This window comes from Leucoraja erinacea, chromosome 25 (genome assembly GCF_028641065.1).
Source record: "Leucoraja erinacea ecotype New England chromosome 25, Leri_hhj_1, whole genome shotgun sequence".
NCBI classification, from domain to species: Eukaryota; Metazoa; Chordata; class Chondrichthyes; order Rajiformes; family Rajidae; genus Leucoraja; species Leucoraja erinaceus.
The window spans coordinates 21413862-21436329 of record NC_073401.1 but is presented as its reverse complement, the minus strand read 5'-3'; the positions used below and the strand labels follow the sequence as shown (position 1 = coordinate 21436329).

The window sequence follows — 22468 nt, the reverse complement described above, 5'->3', positions numbered from 1 at the left end:
CATGAAGGCAGACGAGATTAGTGATGGTTTTACAGAGTTATTTAATGTGAATGGTGCACAGATAGCAACATTAAGGAGATGCAATGTGTAGGAAGGAACTGTAGATGCTAGTTTAAACCGAAGATAGACCAAAAAAACTGGAGTAACTCAGCGGATCATTTCTCGAGAGTAGGAATGGGTGACGCTTCGGGTCGGGATCCTTCTTCAGAAGATTTACTCCAGCTTTTTGAATCTATCTTAAGGAGACACTATTTCCATTTGCTAAAGGATTGATGATGAGAAGATGCAATTATAGCTACAGAATCAGAAGCAGCAGGAGAGAACTCATTTTCACATTGAGCATTTTTATACTGATGGAAGCTTCAATAGCAGGCTTCAAAATGTAATTGGATAAATTGTTTGAAGAAGAAAAAATTGCAGCGATATGGGGAAAAGAGAGGAAATGAGTCTATGTGGATTTCTTTAGTGGCCTCCTTCTGGGCTGTATTGTCAAATCTAAGCTGGGGTTGTTTCTTAGGATTTAAGGTAAATTTGCTAATGTTATTCAAAATCATGAACAGTTTTAATGAAATAAATTAAGAGATACTTACTGGAAAATTCATCCCAGGTCAATTGCTCTAAATTTATTGCATGAGCTTATTTCAGTTGAGCTAAATTTCAGAAGAGGAGCACAATGAACAGGTATTTTCAAGAGAATTAAATGCGCCAGATCAGAGTTAAATTTGTATCAATTATTTGCAGTGACACTAACAAAGGACACAGGGCAGAAATGATTGGAAAATATCAAGAGATGATGCAAACGAGTCTTTTTTTATTTTTACAGTGTTTTTTTGCCTGCAAGATTGATAATTCATATTAAATTTCAAAAATAATAGGGGACATACTTCAAGGGGAAAAATGACAGGGTGCGAGGGAAGAGCAGGAGAATGGGATTAATTGGATGGGCTTCCCAAAGAACTGATTCAGCAGAAATGAGCATGTAGCCAATTCCTGGTTCTATCTTGCATGTTAAACTTGTGTGTGTTTCTGTGATGCACTGTGCTGTGCTGTGATTCTCTAATTCTCTTGATCTAGCATCCAACCTGATCCACATATGATTCCAATTTTTTTTTTAAACTGCAGATGCTGGAAATTGAAATGCAAACAGAAAATGCTGGAAATACTCAGCAGTTTGGGCCACATCTGTGGGAAGGGAAACAGAGTGAACAAATCAGTATGAAGACACTCCATTAAAATGTGAAATGGTAATTCTGTTTCTCTTCCCACAGAGGCCGCATGACCTGCTGAGAACTTTCAGCTATTACTGTTTTTCATACCACAAATAACACTTACTTGTTCTGCAATTTGGAAAACTAGGAATTCCTTTTACTGCTCCTGTCCAGGTGGGTGGTGCTACATTGACTGTTGATTACTGTTGGCTGTAAATGGGTTGCAGTGGCGAGCATTTGGTATTCATTGTGATGGCTGGCTGATTTGTGAGGGAAAACATGTCAATTTAATTTGATTAGCTCATTGGAAGCTGATTTTTATGGTTGCTTGTGACAATCCAAGAGCAGTTTAATAGTGTAGGAAGGAACTGCAGATGCTGGTTTAAACTGAATATGGACACAAAATGTTGGAGAGTAGCGTGAGAGGCAGCATCTCTGGAGAGAGGAATGGGTGACGTTTCGGGTTGAGACCTTTCTTCAGACTGAAAGTCACGGGAAAGGGAAACGAGAGATATACACAATGATGTAGAGAGATATGGAACATATTAATGAAAGATATGCAAAAAAGTAACAATGATAAAGGAAACAGAACATTTTTAGCTGTTTGCTAGGTGAGAACGAAAAGCTGGTTTAACTTGGGTGGGGGAGGGATGGAGAGAGAGGGGATGAAGGGGTTACTTTAGGTTAGATAAATCAATCTTCATACACCTGGGTTCGAACCTAAAACGTCACCCATTCCTTCTCTCCAGAGATGCTGCCTGTCTCGTTGAGTTACTCCAGCAATTTGTGTCTATCAGCAGTTTAGTAGTTGTGGATTGGTGTTAATTCCTATTCTGTGGGTGGTGACTGGGCAGCTTCATGCTGCCAGTTGGTTGTGGTTCACTATGCATAGTAGTGATGTGCCTGCTACGTTCACCACCAGTCACATGCAGGTAATAGAGCAAAATTATTTTTTACAGAAATGAATAACAGATTTTACCTTTGGGTAAGTGATCACAATATATGTGTATATTAAATAAAACTAGAAATACTTAACGGGTCAGGCAGCATCATTGGAGAGACAAAGGTCCACAAATGCTGCCAGAGCTGCTTATTATTTCCAAGATTTTCAGTTATTATTACCTGCATTTTTTGCTTTATGACATATTTTTACCTCTCTACTCATTTGTTAGTAAAATAGTAGGATGAAAAGAAATTGTGCGTGTGGGTTTTTTGAGTGCTAAATGCTTTGATTGCTGCAGGATGGTAGATGTAAGGTTAATAAGCTCTATCAAACTACAAATTAGGACTCATTGAAAGGTATTTTACCAATAAGCATTCACAGATTTAAGCCATTTTGAACCAAGCAGAATTTATTGTCTATTCTGTTTCCCCTTGAATGCATTGATCTTATTGTCAAACTGCACCTATTCATTATTTTTACCATTGAAGTCTGTAATTTGACCCAACAACAGTGAAATAACATATTTACTTTCAAGAAAGCATGGTAGTGCATCAGTTAGCTCTATTGCTTCATATTTCCAGGGATCTGGGTTTGATCATCACTGTACAATATTACAAAGTCGTTTTTGTGATAGAATCTTTATTTAATGTATCCATGTTAAAAAACAAAAGACTGGAAATCTGAAATCTAAAAAACCAGAAAATGTTGGAAACATTGAGCGTATCTGGCAACCTCGACAAGGTGGGAAGCAAGGTTAAGGGGCTGTCCCACTTGGGCGACCTAATGGGCGAGTTTAGAAGCGTTTAGGAAAGTTTGAAAAAAATGTCATGTTGAAGACCACCTTTGACCTTCGACTATGTTGAAGACCAGCTTCGACTAACTACGACTAGCTACGACTTCGGGAAAATTGGACACCGAATAGTGGAGAGTGAAGATTACCTCCTTCGATTTCCTTCAACCTCCCTTCGACCTCCCTTCGACTATGATAAAGACGATATATGACTACCTTCGACGACCCTCGATTACCTACGACTAACATGCCGACCTACTATGACCTAACCTACGAGTAAAAATGTATCGATTTTTTCCATGGTGACCTTTTTTTACTCGCGGGCATTTTTCAACATTTTTCAACATGTTGAAAAATACGCCGCGACCTAGCTGAGGCCTCGAGTACATGGGGACTACTCTCGAGCATGAAGGAGAGTTACAAAGACCTCCTACAATCTCATGTCGACCATGCTGCAAGTATGAGTCGAGGACAAACTCAATAGAAGTCGCAGATTAGATCGCCCAAGTGGGACAGGCCCTTTAATGTTTAGGTCGATGACCTTTTATCACAGTTGGGGAAAGTTAGAAATCAAACATGCTTAGCTCAGAGCATGCATTAGTCAGAACAAAGAAAATGTTTGTAACTGGACTGAGATCAAGTGAGTCGAACACAAGTGGTGGTGATGCCTGCTGAGAGAGGATGGTGAAGGCTTGTTAATTATTACTATTCCGTCTGAAAAATGGATCACCTGAACAACAAGCGAGCCATCAGCAGTGTTCTCTCCCAGTCCAACATTCCCAGAATTAAGGCCCAAATTATACTCAGTCAGTTCCACATGTCTGACAACAGAACTCCTAAAACAGACTCTTTATTCTAAATTGTGACAAGGAAGGCATTACTGGGTTGATGGAGGAAAAAAGCTTAAGGGCACGGTGAAATGCAACATCTCTTCTGATCTCCTGATCTCCTGATCTATGACTGTTCAAAATGAAGATGGAGCATCGGGGATGGCAATGAGAACCTCAAGTTAATATGTTGGGACCACATGGAAGCCCTGCACAAATGGACAAGGAATCGCCACACAAAATAGTCATGTGCCGATCCTATCTGACTCCACTCACGGTAGAGTTTATGGGCACCAAAGTGACCTCATCTGTCACCTTGGAACCCATGAATGGAAGCACATCATCCTAATCCACCCTAAGGCAGTCTTTTTCTTTTTTGATAGAAACTGCAGGAATTTTGTTGTGTTGCTATCATCTATTTTTACACAGTGCACAGTGTAGCCACAACACGTGCATTGCTGATGAATTGAATGTTTAGAAACACAGAAACATAGAAAATAGGTGCAGGAGTAGGCCATTCGGCTCTTTGAGCCTGGACCACCATTCAATATGATCATGGCTGATCATCCAACTCAGTATCCTGTACCTGCCTGGACTTCCCCAACATCGGGAACAATCTTCCTGCATCTAGCCTGTCCAACCCCTTAAGAATTTTGTAAGTTTCTATAAGATCCCCCCTCAATCTTCTAAATTTTAGCGAGTACAAGCCGAGTCTATCCAGTCTTTCTTCATATGAAAGTCCTGCCATCCCAGGAATCAGTCTGGTGAACCTTCTCTGTACTCCCTCTATGGCAAGAATATATTTCCTCAGATTACGAGACCAAAACTGTGCGCAATACTCCAGGTGTGGTCTCACCGAGACCCTGTACAACTGCAGTAGAACCTCCCTGCTCCTATACTCAAATCCTTTTGCTATGAATGAAGTTCTAGGGTCATCAATTGCCAGAAACTAACTAACTCAGTTGCGTTGCTTAAATACCAAGACTATAGCAGCAGATTGGAGGCTGGGTAGTACGTGATGACTGACTCATTTCCTGTCTTCCCATAGCTTTCCACAACCTATAAATTCAGATGACTTTGCTGCCTTATACACCAGTGTGCAATGAAATTCTTTGTTCACATGAAGTTCACAGAGTAAGCCGTGGTAAAGGAACAAAAGAAACAACATAGAAACAACAAAAAAATACAATGACAAATGCAAAACAGCAGAATGCTACAAAGTCTGTCGTGCAAAGTGAAGGAGTGCCAAAAAATACTAACGTGCAATAACACAATAACCTGATGCAAAAGGGTTCAAGGGTAAGAGTATGTGTTAGCACCTCTGGAAAGGATATTTAAAAAAGACGAAGGTAGACAAAAATGCTGCGGAAACTCAGCGGGTGAGGCAGCATCTATGGAGGGTACACAAAAATGCTGGAGAAACTCAGCGGGTGCAGCAGCATCTATGGAGCGAAGGAAATAGGCAATGTTTCGGGCCGAAACTCTTCCGGTTTCGGCCCGAAACGTTGCCTATTTCCTTCGCTCCATAGATGCTGCTGCACCCGCTGAGTTTCTCCAGCATTTTTGTGTACCTTCGATTTTCCAGCATCTGCAGTTCCTTCTTAAACACAGCATCTATGGAGGATTGGTTCAGGAATCTGACAACCATGGATTAAAATGTTTTCTTAGGTCTGGGCAGCCAGGCTTTCAAATTCCTATACCTTCTCCCGGAAGGTAAATGAGAGAAAATTGAATGGCCAGGGTAACAAGTATCCTTGATGATACTTTCGACCTGCCTGCCCTGTGAAGACCGACTGGATGGAAGGGAGTGGATAGATGAGCCTGTGCTGGACTGGGCAGCGTTCACCACTCTCTGCAAGTTCAGGCGGTCACGAGAAAACTGGGTGCAATACCAAGCAGCGATGCATCCCATCAAAATGCTTTCTGTGATGTATCTGTGTAGTTCAAGAGAATCCTTGTTCCTAATCTTCTTTGACAGTGCATCCCATCAGTGTGAGGGGACCAGGTTAGGTTGCTGGTGTTAATGGATGCCAAGGAACTAAAGCTGTTGACCATCTCTACAGCAGCTCTGTTGACAAGGCCAGTATTGTGTTCACTCCCAGTCCATCACACAACCCTCCCCCCGTCCCCCTCCCCACCCCAGGTTCATTACGTCAACAATCAACTCTTTCATCTTGCTGACGTTTAAGACACGGTTGTTGTTCTGACACCATGATATAAGGTTCTTGATCTCTTTTCTGTACTCTGGTTCATCGCTGTTGTTGATCTGGCCGACAACAATGGAATCATCTGATTACTTAAAGAATGAGTTGGTGTATACTGAGTTGGTGTAACTTATAAGGTGAAAGTCTGGAATATGAGGGAATACCCTGAAGTTACCTACATGGAGGAGAACAACTCCAACAACATTCAGACATATCCAAAACAAAGCACCCTATTAGATTGATCTACCCAGGCCTCATCTCTTCTTCTCTGCTAATTCCCCATGTGGTGTGCAAATAGCATGCAAGAAAGGGTTAACAGTGCAAGGAACAATGTTACAGTGATCATGGGGGATTTCAATATGTAGGTAGTGGGAATATCAGGTTGGTACTGGATCCCAAGAGAAGGAATTTGTCGAGTGCCAACGGAATGGCTTCTTAGAGCAGCTTGTAGTTGAATAAAGACGTAGACTATTTCTAAATGGGGAGAGGATTCACAAATTGGAGGCGTAAAGGGATTCAGGAGTGCTGATTCCCAAAAGGAGGTTAATTTGCAAGTTAAATCTGTAGTAAGGAAGGCAAATCCAACTACAGCATTTATTTGGAGAGGATCAGAATATCAAAACAGGGATGTAATGTTGAGGCTTTGTAAGGTCAGACCGCATTTGGAATATTGTGAGAAAGGATGTGCTGACATTGGAGAGGGCCCAGAGGAGGTTTAGGAGAATGATCCCAGGGTTAATGTATGGTGAGTGTTTGACGGCACTGGGCCGTCATGAACTGGACCCTAATGAATTCAATGCTGGGTTTATGGAAACAATCCCTGCTTTAGAAAACAACTTTCTCTGCCATTAAATCCCCCCACATGTTCTCACCAACATTTACCCCTCAACCAATACCAGTAATCTTCTTGATGCTTGTGGAGATTTTCCCTGCATAAATTGTCTGCCCCAGATGTTAAATCACAACAGTTACGACATTTTAAATAGCATTGGCACTTTGGGATGATCAGAGATTGCAAAACATGCTATCACAAATATGTTTGTGATGTTTTGCATGAAATGTCTAGTAAGTTCTTGACATAATATTTCCTGAGACTTACTAAAGACATTTGATAAACTCCCATTTAAGAGACTGTTAACTAAAGTTAAACTTCATGGAATTGAAAGCAAATTATTGACCTGGCTCAGAAATTGGCTGAGTGACAAGGAGACAGTACAGCTCCTTAGCAGCCAGTCAAGTTCCCGGGATGTGATTAACGGAGTCTTCAAATAACCTGTCCTTGGGCAGCAAACATTTGACATATTCATAAATCATTTCAATAATGACATTGAGAGTCATTGATCTGTTTGTTGATAACAAAAATATAGGTGGTTTAAGTATGAAATTGCAAATAATAATTTAATGGGAAAAACTATTGCAAAGGATTTTACTATTCATAACTCCATATTTCTTTAACGTATAGAAGCAACTAATTTCTGTTCATCAAATCTTTACAGCCACACTGTGCAATCCCATTCCAATCCTAGTCCATATTTGTGTCAGGAAATATGAGGAAATAAATAGTTTTTAAGAAGGAACTGCAGATGCTGGAAAATTGAAGGTACACAAAAATGCTGGAGAAACTCAGCGGGTGCAGCAGCATCTATGGAGCGAAGGAAATAGGCAACGTTTCGGGCCGGAACCCTTCTTCAGACTGATGGGGGGTGGAGGGAGGCGGGGAGAAGAAAGGAAAACGGAGGAGGAGGAGCCCGAGGGCTGAGGGAGAGCTAGGAAGGGGAGGAGACAGCAGGGGCTAACAGAATTGTGAGAATTCAATGCTTATGCCACCAGCATGCAGAAACAGTGAAGGGTTAAAGTAAAAAGAGGTCCACATACATCGATCATTAAAATAATATGTGCAGGTGCCGGAAATAATCAAAAGTTTGGTTTAACAATTTCCCCTAAAGGCAGCATATGTGGCAGTACAGCACTTCCTCAGCCTGAGTTTTGGGCTCAAAATTCCTGAAAGGAACTTGAATTCATAATCCTCCACTGCTTTACCTAATATCCCCTCCCACACTCCAAAGACAACAAAGAGGTCTGTAGGTTAATTGGCTTGGTGTGAGTGTAAAATTGTCCCTAGTGTGTGCAGGATAGCATTAATGTGCGGGATTGCTGGTCAGTGTGGGCCGAAGGGCCTGTTTCCACGGCGTATCTCTAAAACTAAAAAAAAAAGTTAAAAGGCAGGCAAGAGAGATGTGCCAACGGAAAAGGGCATGATAAATTGGGGCAATAGTTTTGAATGAAAGGGCTGATAGTACTCGAAGAGAATGAATAATTTAGAACATTGGCCAGCAGTGAAAGTTATGCTGTGAGCTAACTGGTGGGAAAGGGGTCAAGGAAGTAAGAAGTTTGGTCTCAAGGGCAAGATGAGTTTGGAGAAAACAGTAGGATTCACAAGGGCGTATCTGGTGGGCTGCACTCGTCTGGTTTCATTATTATTTGCCCAGTTAGAACCAGAGAATAACCTGGAATGGTTTATTTTCACACCGATATTCTCCTGGGATCTACCATCGGCTTCCTCCTTTGGGAAAATCAACCACAAACACAGGGTTGTTTTACACATATAACCTAAGGCCATTCAGCTGTAACTGAACATGATTTATTTTAGCCTCTCCACCATCCAACACACAGATGTTTTCTGAAACTTGACATTGGGAAAACTGAAGCTCTTGTCTTTGGAGCCCTTTATAAACTTCACTCCCAGCCACCGACATCACTCTCTCAGGGATCTGCCTGAAGCTGAACTAGACAGGTCATGACCATGATGCTAGCTGTCCTCAAGACAGATCATATTCATCCTCCATTACTAAGACCTCCCACATCCACTCCCACAACATTGTTGGTAAACCCAAACTCAGCCTCACCCTTCGCAGAAAGCGTTAAATATGCCTTTTTGAGGAATGTACATAGTGGTGAAGATCAAACTGGGACAAGTGTCCCACCAATAGTCATTGAAAAAAACTTGAGGTTATACAAATGCATGCCTGTGTTTGTCAATTAACATTAAGGGTATGTGCTTCTCCCCATGTCCCCTGACTCCGCTATCTTTAAGAGCCCTATCTAGGTCTCTCTTGAAAGCATCCAGAGAACCTGCCCCACCGCCCTCTGAGGCAGAGAATTCCACAGACTCATAACTCTCTGTGAGAAAAAGTGTTTCCTCGTCTCAGTTCTAAATGGCTTACCCCTTATTCTTCAACAACTTGATTTTTAACATTCTCTAGTATGTTCCGTTTTTTAAATTTCTCCATGGTCACAACTATCTCTCTGTAAACACCTTCAGTTGTAGAAATTATTTATAATATCTATCTACTTACAATTTTAGCCTCTTGATCTCCCTAAGTTTGACAGTTTCACGTTGATGGCTATGCCCTAAGCTGCATGTGCCTCATTATGGAATTCCTTCCCTTAAACTCACCAGCTTTTTTACCTCTTTTCCATCTTTAAGATGCTCCATAACACCAGTACCTTAACTGAAATCATGGTGGTCTGTTTTAATATCTACGGTTCTCATGATTTTCTCATGAAGGATAGATACATAAGTCAAATTAGCAGAGTTTACGGGGATATGGATGATCAAACTTGCAAGGAATTTGTCTGTGATCAAATGGGAAAAGGGCATATGAGATGACAAAGTTGTGCCCGAAGCCATGACTATAGATGAAGGAGTTTTATTTGAATAGAGAGGTTTACAAAGGACAGGAGGGGATTCAAACCAGAAGTGAGATTAATTGAAATTGAAAATAAAACTAATATTAGCATTTGCTTAATTTGAAAGATGAGGAAGGAAAGTTGGATGGATATTTTTGGGATATTCCTGGCACAGGGTAATAAAAAAACGGGGGATGTAAGGGAGACTCAACAAGGATGGAACAAGGTGAGGTACTTAAAAGAACAGCAGAGTACCAGAGGAGTAAGGGGAGTGATCAAACCTTACTGCCTTTGGATATGTTATAGATAGTTCATCTGGTGGGGTGCTTTCATTTATGGTACCTTTTCACAAATTTCTATGCAAGCCAGGTTATGATTGTAAAATCAGTGTGCTCATAGACTTTTAATCTCATATTACAAATTTTGCAGAATGTACTGACATGTACACGTGAGATGCAAGGAGGGCAAAATATTTATAGTCTATTCAAATGTTTGTCAGAGTCTGTTTCAGGACCTCCAGATGTTATTGGTGTGTCATTCATTGCTGGGCTCAATGATGTTGTCTCATCTTGACTCGCATGAGAAATATTATGTCTTGGTTCTTCTTGAATAATTATGGATTCACTTCAGAAGCCTCTTTGATTTAGCAGTTTTCTTTGTTTTTCTCCCTGACTTTGTGCACTGAGCAAGTATTCTACGTGGATTCCTTGGGATTTCTCACCAATATTCACAATTCCTCGAACCATAGGCATCCACTCTTCTCCAATTACCTATCTTCAACCTTCCATGGCGTTTCAATATACTAACCCAATCATGCAGACTGTCCCTTTTCTGGGTTGCACGTGCAAGAAGAGCAAGTTTCGCTGTGAATTTAATTTATATTTAATATTTGTTTTATTAACATTTTTAGCAGTCCATGATGCTTTAGAGACACGGGAAGGGTATAATTAGTGGGACAGAGGTATATTGTTGTATCATTATTATGTGACTTCTGTTGGTCCGGCAAAATGGATAAACCAGCAAGAATCTGGAACCAAGGATGCCGGATCATCGGCAGTGGACATGTGCCTCCTTCAAAACTATATCTTTGTCTGCAATTTTAGCTTTTTAATTTTTGTGACAAGGATATCATAATTTACTACCTGTCGGGTAGAATTTGTTTTGTTCTTCTTGTTTGCTGTGGTTTCCGCAAAAGGAGGTCTTCACTAGATATCTTACCATAATAATTTGTTAGGATGTACAATCTTCAATGTCATAGTTACACCTCTGCAATCTTGATGCTGCTATTGTAGGTGTAGCAGAGCTTGCTCCCAATGTGTCCAGCAAAGACTAAAGGTGTTAGTAACTGGTGTGAATAATCTTCCCTGAAGGAACTGGTACAATCTTATAACTCCAAGTCTGAGCAGTAATGAATTCTTCTCTGACAGAACTCTTCACAGGTGATTATCAATTTCAGTCTTCCCATGGTTACTGTTCATGACTAATTATTGCAACGTGTACTGCGCTGGAGAGGTGCAAAAGAGGTGCACTGCTTGGTTTCGATCCAATCCAAGACCGCAAGAATTGCAGCGAATTGTGGACGAAGCCCAGACCATATCATAAGCCAACCTCCTTTCTATTGACTCCATTTATACTTCGGCAAGGCCAGCAGCATAATCAAGGACGAGTCGCACCCTGACCACTTCCTCTTCTCCCCTCTTCCATCAGGTAAACACACACCACCAGATTCATGGACAGTTTCTTTCCTTGCAACTGAATCATCCTACCACAACCAGAGAGCGTTGCTGAACTACTACCCACCTCGTTGGTGAACCTCGGACTATAGTTGATCGGACTCTGCTGGTTTTACCTTGCACTAAACGTTATTCCCTTATCATGTATCTATACACTTTATTCCCTTTGTGAAAGAGTTGCTTCTCGTGTTCCCAATAAATCTTTCCCCTCTCACCTTAAACTATGTCCTCTGGTTTTTGATTCCCTTACTCTGGGTAAAACATTCTGTGCATTTACCCTATCTATTCCCCTCATGATCTGATAAATCTCTATAAGATCACCCTTCACCCTCATGTGCTCCAAGGAATAAAGTCTTAAAGAGCTGTCCCATTGCAGCGACCTATTCTGCCTGTTTAAAAGAGTTTGCACTCGATTCAAACTTGCAGCATGGTCGACACGTGGTCCTAGGATGTCCTACGAGGTTACTGGAACTCTCCTTCATGCTCGAGGGAAGTTCCCAAATACTCGCGGCCTCAGCAAGGTCACGGAAAATGTTTCAGCATGTTGAAAAATTTTCTGCAAGTAAAATTTGGTCGGCATGGTTCTTTTTAACGCGTAGTGCAGTGGAGTGGGGTCGCTATTTAGTTACAGGCTGTCGAGGGCAGCCCTAGGCAATCGCCTTCGCTGACCGGGCATTTTGATTGGCTCATTGGAGTTTTCAGGACCAAAGAAAACCGACTGGTAGGTAAAATGCCCGCTAAACTTTATTATACTGCTTAAAAGTGTCTCCACTCCTTCGCCCCCCCTTCTTCTCTCCCCTTCTCTCCTCCTCTCTCCCCCTATCTCCCCTTCTCTCCTCTCTCCCCCCCCCCCCCCCCCCCCCCCCACTCCGTGCTCTCTAAAGGACTTACCATACACTGTGCAGCCGTCTTTTACCTTCCTCTTCATCATGGGTCTGAATTTCAGACAGCGCTCCCCCGCTTTCCCTGGCCCCTGCCTTTGCGATGTGTTTGTGTGTGTGTGCGCGGTCGGTCGATCTAGCTCGCGGTTTCAAGGCGGACGGTCGACCCAGCTAGAGGTTTTCCAGGCAAGTGCCCTCGAGCTTGAAGGTCGAAGACACTCTTCCCAACTCGTAGATTATGTTGCCGCAGTGAGACAGCCCCTTTAGCCTGCTCAACCTCTTCATGGACATAGTGGGCTGGAGGACTGTTTCTGTGTGGATGACTGTCGACTCCCAAGACTTTGAAGCATTTCAAACAGGTTTTAGGACATGGTTGAAGATCCAAAAAAGGATTTGCCACAGATCATATATTTTGTTGTTCTTTCCTCCTCTGTCATGTTTTGCTTTTCTTTAATGGTTGATGACGAAGCAGAGTCAATATTTTGGCACGGTTTAGTAGAGATTTAGCGGAGCATTAATCATGACTGGGGTTCAGAAAACATTTTCGGCTTTTCGCCTCTGATGAAAACCTGAGCTTTCAATTTAATTGGCTGCAGCCAGTTTTCATCAACTCACTGACCTAAATAAATTACTTCCTTCTGCACCAGGGCATTGCCCCTGCCAATTCAGCGTTCAGTCCTTGAAAAGAGAGTATTCTTCATTATCAACTACTTCATTAGAGGTTACTGTGTAATCTCCGCAGAGCCAGATGATTTTATCCACAATAGCAATGACCACAATGGTGCTGCTGAATCATTTTGTAATACTTTTATCAATATCCTCTATCTTTAAACTTCAGAGATACAGCGTGGAAACAGGTTATTCGGCCCACCAAGACCGCGCCAAACGGCGATCACCCCCGTACACTAGCACTATCCTACACACTAGGGGCAGTTTACAATTGTTACCCAAGCCAATTAACCGACAAACCTGTATGGCTTTTGAGTGTGGGAGGAAACCGGAGCACCCAGAAAAGCCATGTGGTTGCAGGGAAATTGTACAAACTCCATACAGACAGCACCGTAGTCAGGATCCAACCCAGGTCTCTGGTGCTGTAAGGCAGCAACTCTACTGCTGTGCCACTGTGCTGCCCATGCCACTCTGGTGTGTTCAGATTTTCTTCAATCTGAGCTCTTAATACGTAAGATACAGGTCTAGATCTTTCACAGCAGTTGTTCTCTTTCTGTTGGTACATTTCTTCATTGCCATAACTTTAACTACTTGGACCGTGTCCCTTTGCTTTCAACAATGGAATCATCACCCTGCTCTGAGCTGGCACTTATGCTGAATGATTCTCTTTACAACACCAGCAGAGCTTTGGACTACGCACTTTTTGCAAGATCCCGAGACTTGATTCCAGAGTTCCTGGCATTGCTCCTGTCATTGCTCTTATCTCGTGGCTTCCTATCCAAGAAAATTACTGAGTTGCAACGTCACAAAAAATGTTTTGGAATATCTGTGTAATGGCTTATTGTCTCCCCAGACATCTGATTACAGGTTCCTGGCTTTTAACCTCTGCACTCGCTAACAGCTCTTTGTCGAAACTTGCTTATTATGATATAGAAAGAGGCCACTTGATCAATTAAGTCCATGTCAGTATCCAGCAGAGCAATGGCATTAGTCACGTTCCCTGTGACCGATTCCCTCTCCCCCTCCCCCCTTTTCTCTCTCTCTCTCTCCCTCTCTCCCTCTCCCCCTCCCTCTGTCTCTCTCTCTCTCTCTCTCTCTGTTTCTCTCTCTGTCTCTGTCTCTCTCTCTGGCTGTCTGTCTCTGTCTCTCTCTCTCTCTCCCCTGCCACTAACCTACACTTAGGGTATTTATTCCTGGCCAATATGTCTTCGTGTTGTAGGAGTATACTGGAGGATCTGGGAGGAATTCTCATTGTCATGGGGAGAACCTGCAAACCCCACGTGGGCAGCAGCTGTCAGGATTGAACCTCGGTCACTGGAGCTGTGTGGTAACAGCACTACCTACTGCATCAGCATGCCATTCCAGTTTTGCAACTTCATTAAACGGTATATCGATTGTTCCATTTAAAAATTGCTAACAACGCATTTTTCTGTTGCAAACACATGTGGCCTTGTTCTGAGCACTCTCGCTCTCAACGTCTGCATCAAATTATGACCTTTTTAACCTGAAAACTCACTCCCATCCATTCAGTTTATGAATCCAGTTGAACTGATTTGGAACTGGACTACCGTGCTGTCTTTCACTACAACAGTTACCTGATCCTTTTATTTACAACCAATTTGTAGTTGCTGCCTCTTTTCTTGTCATGCTCAAATGTGCACCTCAGACTTTCCAGTTGTGAACTTCCCCACATTCACTCTAGCAGCACCGTTACATGGCCACCTGATAACTGTCGGTTTTGACGTCCATCCCATCCTCTTCACCAATGTGTTGAATGTTCTCATACGCCAATGAGATCCATCACTGGATGTACAGTTTGTACAGACTGATGCACGAGACCCAAGGAAACACCCTCTCCCCAAATAAGTGTGTGTAAATTCAGTTTAGAGATACAGCGTGGAAACAGGCCCTTCGGCTCACCGAGTCCGCACCAACCAGCGATCCCCGCACATTAACACTATCCTACACACTAGGGCCAACTTACATTTATACCAAGCCAATTAACCTACAAATGTGTAGGTCTTTGGAGTGTGAGAGGAAACCGAAGATCTCGGAGAAAACCCACATGGTCACCAGGAGAATGTACAAACACCGTACAGACAGCAACCATAGTCAGGATTGAACCCGGGTCTCTGGCGCCGTAAGGCAGCAAGTCTACCGCTGAGCCACCATGCCACCCACGGTTCTTCGGACTCTTCATAGACTGCCTCTGGAATCTTCTGTAAACATATTTAAAGCTCAGAGACCAAAATAGTCACACGCTACAAACTTTAAAGGAACAACAAAAATAAAATAACAATTGTTGTTTACAACTTATATGACATACTACATGTTCTCAGATGGCTCTATTTGCAAGTGAATGAACATCGTGAAAGGAAATGGAGAAAGGGATATTCCCAGCAGGCAGAGCTCTGAGACATGGAGGGAAAGTTGGTTAACATGGACAAGATTGATGAGACGAGCTTCTGATGAGCACAGTGAACAAGGAAAGGAGAAAAGTAGGGATTATTGTTCATAAGTAAGCAGTAATTAGTGTTCCATGTCCCCTTTAGAGGTCACTAAGAAATGCTCAGAGGTAGTTACCCACAGACGGTTCAAGATTGAAGCATTCACAGGAGAGTAGGAAGAGACGAGGGAATAGCAATATAGTTAGGGCTTGAAAGATGCCAAAAGGTGAGGATAAAGTTGGCACAACTGGGAAAGCAAAAGGAGCAAAGTGGAACAAAGGCCCCCTGAGGAGTCCAAAAAAGAGAGCTTGGCGTATTATGCTCAGTTTGGAAATAGTAACTAATTAGTATACCCAGGCTGGATATGGAGAAAATTCAGGTTATATAATAACAGCACAGGCTGGGATTTTTTTTTCAAAACAGAAATTGGGATGGTACAAGACTGACACCTGAAATCAGAGCTAAATAAGTAAACAATATTTTAAGCGACATTAAAGATTGGAGAATGTGCAGTTCTCCAATGTACTATTGAATTGGACTTTGACATGCAAAGACTTTGCAAGAGTGTACAGATATGAAAGAATCCAGGTTTGTGTGTCATTTTGTAGGCAGTCCTTGGATTAGTTTTGATCTTAATGAGAAAGTGCATCAACATTCTACAGCGTGGTCAGATCTGCTGTTAGTTGGCCTTTTTATCCTTTTTGTGCTGAAGAATAGTTTTACTGCAGGATTTCTGTGTACTTTTCATGTGACCATGTTTACTATTTTAACTGCAAATAGTTGAGGAAGCATTAAGTATTATATGTCTTATTAATGACTTAAGACCAACATGTCAGAGAGCAGCTGAACAGATGGAAGTTAAATTTACAATTCAAAACTGCAGATAACACTGAATAAAAATTACTGATTAATCTTAATATTTGTTTTGATGCATATAATCAATGTGAGTATCAGGTGACTAATGTTTGTGACCTTTGCAATTAAAAGTTTGAAGAATATTGACACTCTTTAATACGCATCTTCCTCCAGATGCTCTCTCCCACTCAGCCTCATTCTCCCTCTGAACTAATCTCTACTGAGCAAGTTAGGGCTTTTCAAGTGGTAAGTGTGAAAAGGAGTGCAGTGGTGAAAGACAACAGGATAGATAAGGGGGCAAATGCTGGGCTCTGCCACTGCAATGGTGAATCCTAAAGGGTGTGAATATTTCCCCACCCACTCCCAATTTCCTCACCAGTCACCAGGGGATGTTTGTAACATCTCCTTTGGTTCGGAGAGGAACTTGGCAGTAGAAGGGAACGTATCCAGTTGTTGCGGGAACCAGACGCCTGGATCAGACAGAGAGAGGCTCTGCTGAAAGGACATGAGCAACAAGGGTCCTAATTAAAACACAGAACCACAAAGATAATTTTTGGGGGATTATTACCCAGACCATCTCTAAATTGCCACAGGTTAAACACGATTTAACACAGAGAAATGTGAGGTGTTGCATATTGAAAAGTCTAACATGGCCATGACCTACACAGTGAATGGTTGGGCTCTGGGAAGTATTGTAGAGCAGAGGGATCTAGCAATACAAGTACATGGTTCCTTGAAGGTGGCGTCACAGGTAGATGGGGTGGTCAAAAAGACTTTTGGCACATTGGCCTTTGTCAATCAGAGTATTGAGTATAGAAATTGGGAGGTCATGTTGCAGTCATATACGGTGTTGGTGAGGCCGCATTTGTGTATTGGGTTCAGTTTCAGGAACCATTTTATAGGAAAGTTGTTGTTGGAAAAGGTGCAGAGAAGATTTACAAGGAAGTTGCCAGGGCACGAGGATCAGAGCTATAGGGAGAGGTTGAGTAGGCTGAGGCTCTGTTGCCCAGGGCGCAGGAGGATGAGGGGTGATCTTATACAGGTATATAAAATCATGAGAGGATAGATCGCGTGGACGCAGAGAGCCTCTTGTCCAGAATGGGGGAATTGAGAACCAGAGTGCATAGGTTTATGTTAAGGGGTAAAGATTTTATGGGAATCTGAAAGGTAATTTTTTCACGCAAAGGGTGGTGGGTGTATGGAACGAGCTGCCGGAGTAGGTAGTCGAGGCAGGAACTATTGGATTGTGAAACAACAATTAGACAGATACATGGATAGGACAGGTTTGGAAAGATATGGGCCAAACCCAGTCAATTGGGACTAGTGCGAATGGGACATGTTGGCCAGTGTGGGTAAACTGAGCCAAAGGGCCCGTTTCCACACTGTATGATTCTATGATTCTAAGATCAGGGAACTGAACGGATGGCTCAAAAGTTGGATGTGGGAAAATGAGCTTCAATTCATGGGGTAGCAGCACCATATGTAAGGGCATGGGAAATAGGAGCAGGACTAGCTATTGCTGCCTCTCAAGTCTCTCCACCATTCAACAAAACCATCTTTCTCTACACCATTTTTCTACACTATTCCCACATTCCTCGATGATCAGTAACAGGATGGAACAGGCTAGTTTAGATCTGGTGATGTGTGATGAGAAGGTTTAATTAATGATATGGTAGTTGAAAGGTCTTTAGGGAATCGTGTTCACAATGTAAGTTTCACATAAAGATTGGCAGTGATTTAATTCAATTTGAAAGGAGGATCTTAAATCCAAGTAAAGCACACTATGAAGGTATGAGGTGCAAACTGGCTATGGTACCGTGGAAAACTCCATATGACCGTAAGAACGCAATGGTTACCACTCAAAGGACTAATACATAGTTTATAAGAAAACAGAACCGACGACAAGAATGGTCCATCCATGACTATCAAGCAAATTGAAATAATATGATTACAAGGAAATTGTAAATTAGTCTTGAAATAAATTTGTTGCCAGTGAAATCTGTAAACCAGAGGACACAAAGAATTTCAGAATTCAGCAAAGAAGAACCAAATTATTGAATAAGATAATGAAAATGGAACACAAGAGTTGGTTGGCTATAAACATAAACACGTAAGGAATTCTGTTGATATATTAGAAGGAAAAGATCAGCTGAAATTATTGTGGACCCCTTATAGTCCGAGACCAGATAAATCATACTAGTGAATGAAAAATTACAGAAAAATATATGATGATTATTTTGTGCTTATCTTCAAGAAATCCCCACAAAATAAAAGAATGATTGCAAGCATTAAAAAAGTACAAACGTGCACACAGATTTGTCCTCTTAAATTATCTCCCCTTTTTCTGTCTGAATCTACAGAAATGTCTTATATATTTAACTAGACCATATTTAAAAAAAACCTTAAATTATATTTATAAAAAATGTGCATCAGAATTCCATTATAATGCAAATCCTTCTTTGAGAATGCAGTTTAAAAAAAAAAGAAATGTTCCCCATTTGGTCCACTCTACATGGGAACACCTTTCTCGTTCAGTATAGACAGCTACAATCTCACAAGCACAGTTGCTGTGTGCCAATCAAATCCAATTCAATAACCGCATTCCATGATTAAAAATGTCACTTTCCATCTTCCCCAACGATGCGAAATGTTGCATGGGCATGAAACCCCTCCTGTGCAATATTAGTATTATAGTCAATGAAATTCATCATCCAACTGAGTATTGTTTTAGACAGTCTTGATACATGAAGTTGAGTCTGCAGGAATAATGAAAGCGTGACTAACCAGCTTCATTATCGCAGCATCTCACTTGTACACGTTATCAACCCATGAGGTAGATTACTAGTAATATTGGATTGTTTGTTCAGATCCCAAGTTGGAGCACAATTCTCTTAGTGAGTGACAGATAGTCTTCAAATATAGAAGGTTGTGGTCGTACAAGCCATACTAACAGGATGAGAAGGGATCAGTTCATAAAACCTTTCCCACCTCCAGAAACATGACTCTTAGAGTGGTATTCATGATGTAGTCATCCGTGGCATACAAACTATCTGCTCCTTTCCTTGCATGTAGGTTACTTGATAACCTTTTTATCTGGCCTTCAGGTAGGGTGCAGCAATCGTTCGAGAGAATATGTGCCCGAAGGCTGGATCTTATCTTCAATACATAATCCAAGCACAGAAGCGGCAGCTTGATCTATCACTATGCAAGCTGCATTCGGACTACATTTTGAAATCCTGGCACAGGATGCCTTACAAGAGATATAGCAAAAAAAAAAATCCTCAATTCAGATATCGTGTACATGACATCATTACAGTAGATGAAACTAGAAATGACTACTGAATACTCGCAGGCTGAGCAAAATAGCATATTGACCAGGGGCTTTTCTTTTTCTTGGGTCTGCATTCTCTGAAATGGCACTGAGAACGAATCCCGTTCCATCTCTTTTATGAAGAAACCTATGCATAATGCATAGATGTAACATTGACCAGAGAATCCAATGAATAAGAACATAACTTCAAATATTATAATTTTTTCCCCTTTCAGCAACAATATTTCATCTAAAGAAACTTTGTGGGAATGAAACCTGATTTGTTTTCTATTAATAAATACAACCGTTGCATGTGAGGAAACATTCACAGTCCCAGAATTATTACAGTGAAATTGAATCATTCATATGCATTGCACTGCAGTCCAGAGGTCCTTGAATATCGTTGATACCCAGATAATATCCCCCCCCCCCCCCCCCCCCCATCAATATTCTCACTCCCAGTCCATACAACCACTTTATCTTTCGCTGTGCAGCAAATTATTTATGGGGAAATAATGGCAGCATGCCAGTACATAACATCACAACAAAAGCCTTTTATTTAAAAGTATGACAAATCCACAGGAGAGAATGAGGGGGTAATTGTATTTAGCAAAAGATAGGAGAGCTTTACTTACCCCTGCGATTTTCAGCCTCTTGTCTTGCCTGTCTGATGTGTGTACACACACTGTCTGTCAGTGCTGCCTTGTCCTTCACAGCAGCATCATTGCTGGCCGGGGGAGGAAGCCAGGATCACTGCGGCGCTTTATGTCAATGACTGATCCCAGCAGCTAGCAGCACTCCTCCCATTCCCTGCTTCTCCCACAATGATGTGTACGGGTGTGATTTAATCTGTGTGCACTGGGCAGGCTGTTGTGTGTGTGTGTGTGTGTGTGTGTTGTGTGTTTAGAAGGGAGGGGGGGGAGGGGTGTTATAGTGTCGTAGGTGGGTTATAAGGGTTGGGGGTGGGGACGCAGTTCCGCGCCAGTGCCAGCAACAGAGTTGATATTCCTTTTGACAGGAAGGGTTGAACAGCATTTGCATCCTCCCACTTACAGCAGCACAGCTGATCAGTTTGAGGTACGCGCTGATACAAAGTCAGAGTGGTCCCTGATTGGCTGCCAGCGGAAGATGTTGCCTAGACTGCCATTACTGGCAGCAAATCATTTTGCTCTCTGTTCCATGGCTGTTCAGAGGAAAGGGGAGGGGAGGGGGGGGTTAGAGATATATTTTATTTTATTATTTATTTCCTTTATTAATTAGACGCACATTATGCCTTAACCACCAACAGAAACATGGAATACGTCTTAATCTCTTCTATAATCAAAAGGTACAATGAATTTAAGCATCAGTTTTAAAGCCCAGCTTGTCCAGAAGTCGTCGGCTCTTTATCTGAATGGTGCAGTGTGCACTAGCATCCTCACACACTGCAAGCAGAGCAGGCATTCCAGTAATGCGGAGAAACACAAAGCTGTATCTGTTAGAATGAGGGATATTATTATCAATTTTTCTATGTATTGGCCTAATTCCACCTAATTATAGTGCGTGTTTCGTTCCACTGGATCTTGGCCGGTGCAACAAATGGTTGAAATATATACGCTGATGAAAAAATGTTGCTTTTATAAATAAAAATGCTTCTCATAATTACCATTGATATTTTTCTGACTTCCCTGATATGAGAGTAAAATTACAATGGGGTACAGTGGTAGCTTCGTGGTTAAAATACTTGGTTCGTAATTTGAGGATGTGAATTAAAATCTTACTTTGGCACGGTGGAATTTAAATTATGTTAATTATCTGGAAGTCATCAGCAATAATAACCATAACATTTCCATATTTTGTAAAAAAAAAAGCCCAGCTGGATGCATTTGCATCCTCACACTCTACAATCTGTCTTCCTTACCTGGTTTGCCCGATATGTGACTTCAGCCACATCAAAGTCAGTTGTACCAGATTTGCTACAGTGAAGTGTAAAAATGGACGAACCTCCCAGCATCTAACAAGGCACTGGAATTGGCAAAGTCTTCTGCATAGTTCTTGTCCCCAAGAGCAAGTGCAATTAAGATTCATTAAGCTACTTCCAATAATAGTAGTTTTTCCACACGAGAATTAATATAATTACTCGTGTGTTCTTTGGATTTAGGAAGAATGACAGGAGATTTCATTGCAACATACAACATTTTGACAGGGATCAGCAAGGGAGGATGTTTTCTCGAGATGAGTTACAGAGAAAGGTCATTTCGAACTGAGATGAGACAATATACCTTCATTCAAAAGGTGGTAAACCTTTGGATTTCTCTAGCTTGGAGAACCGTGTAGGTGCAGTCATTTAATTAATTTTCAACATAAATCAATACATTTCTAGATATCATGGGATATGGGCATAATGTAGGAAAATGACATTAAGGCATGACCATGGGTAATGGTGGAGCAGGCATGGAAAAGGTCTAATCATTGATACATAGGTAAATAGATACATAGAAAATAGGTGCAGGAGTAGGCATTTCGGCCCTTCGAGCCAGCTATCACTATTCAATGTGATCATGGCTGATCATCCATAATCAGTACCCCATTCCTGCCTTCTCTCCATACTCCTTGATTCCGCTAGCCCTAAGAGCTCTATCTAACTCTGTTTTGAATGCATCCAGCGAATTGACCTCCACTGCCTTCTGAGACAGAGAATTCCACAAATTCTCAACTCTCTTTGTGAAAATGTTTTTCCTCACCTCAGTTCTAAATGGCCTACCCCTTATTCTTATACTGTGGCCCCTGGTTCTGGACTCCCCCAACATCGGGAACATGTTTCCTGCGTCTAGTTAATCCCTTAATAATTTTATATGTTTCGATAAGATACCTTCTCATCCTTCTAGATTCCAGTGAATACAAGCACAATTGTTTCATTCTTTCATCAAAT

General features: G+C 41.7%; 3 protein-coding genes across 3 annotated transcripts in view; 2 read left to right on the top strand and 1 right to left on the bottom strand.

Moving 5' to 3' along the window:
* gnaz (guanine nucleotide binding protein (G protein), alpha z polypeptide) overlaps positions 1 to 20444 on the bottom strand; it is a 102091-nt gene extending 81647 nt beyond the window's left edge. Inside the window, exon 1 of the mRNA XM_055656006.1 lies at positions 20193 to 20444. The gene's annotated coding sequence lies outside the window, so the exon portion shown is untranslated. The remainder of the gene's footprint in view (positions 1 to 20192) is intronic.
* Positions 1 to 22468, top strand: part of rsph14 (radial spoke head 14 homolog) — a 275923-nt gene that overhangs the window by 114477 nt on the left and 138978 nt on the right. The gene's annotated exons all lie outside the window — the stretch shown is intronic.
* mycbp (MYC binding protein) overlaps positions 3323 to 22468 on the top strand; it is a 217074-nt gene continuing 197928 nt past the window's right edge. Inside the window, exon 1 of the mRNA XM_055656015.1 lies at positions 3323 to 3334. The gene's annotated coding sequence lies outside the window, so the exon portion shown is untranslated. The remainder of the gene's footprint in view (positions 3335 to 22468) is intronic.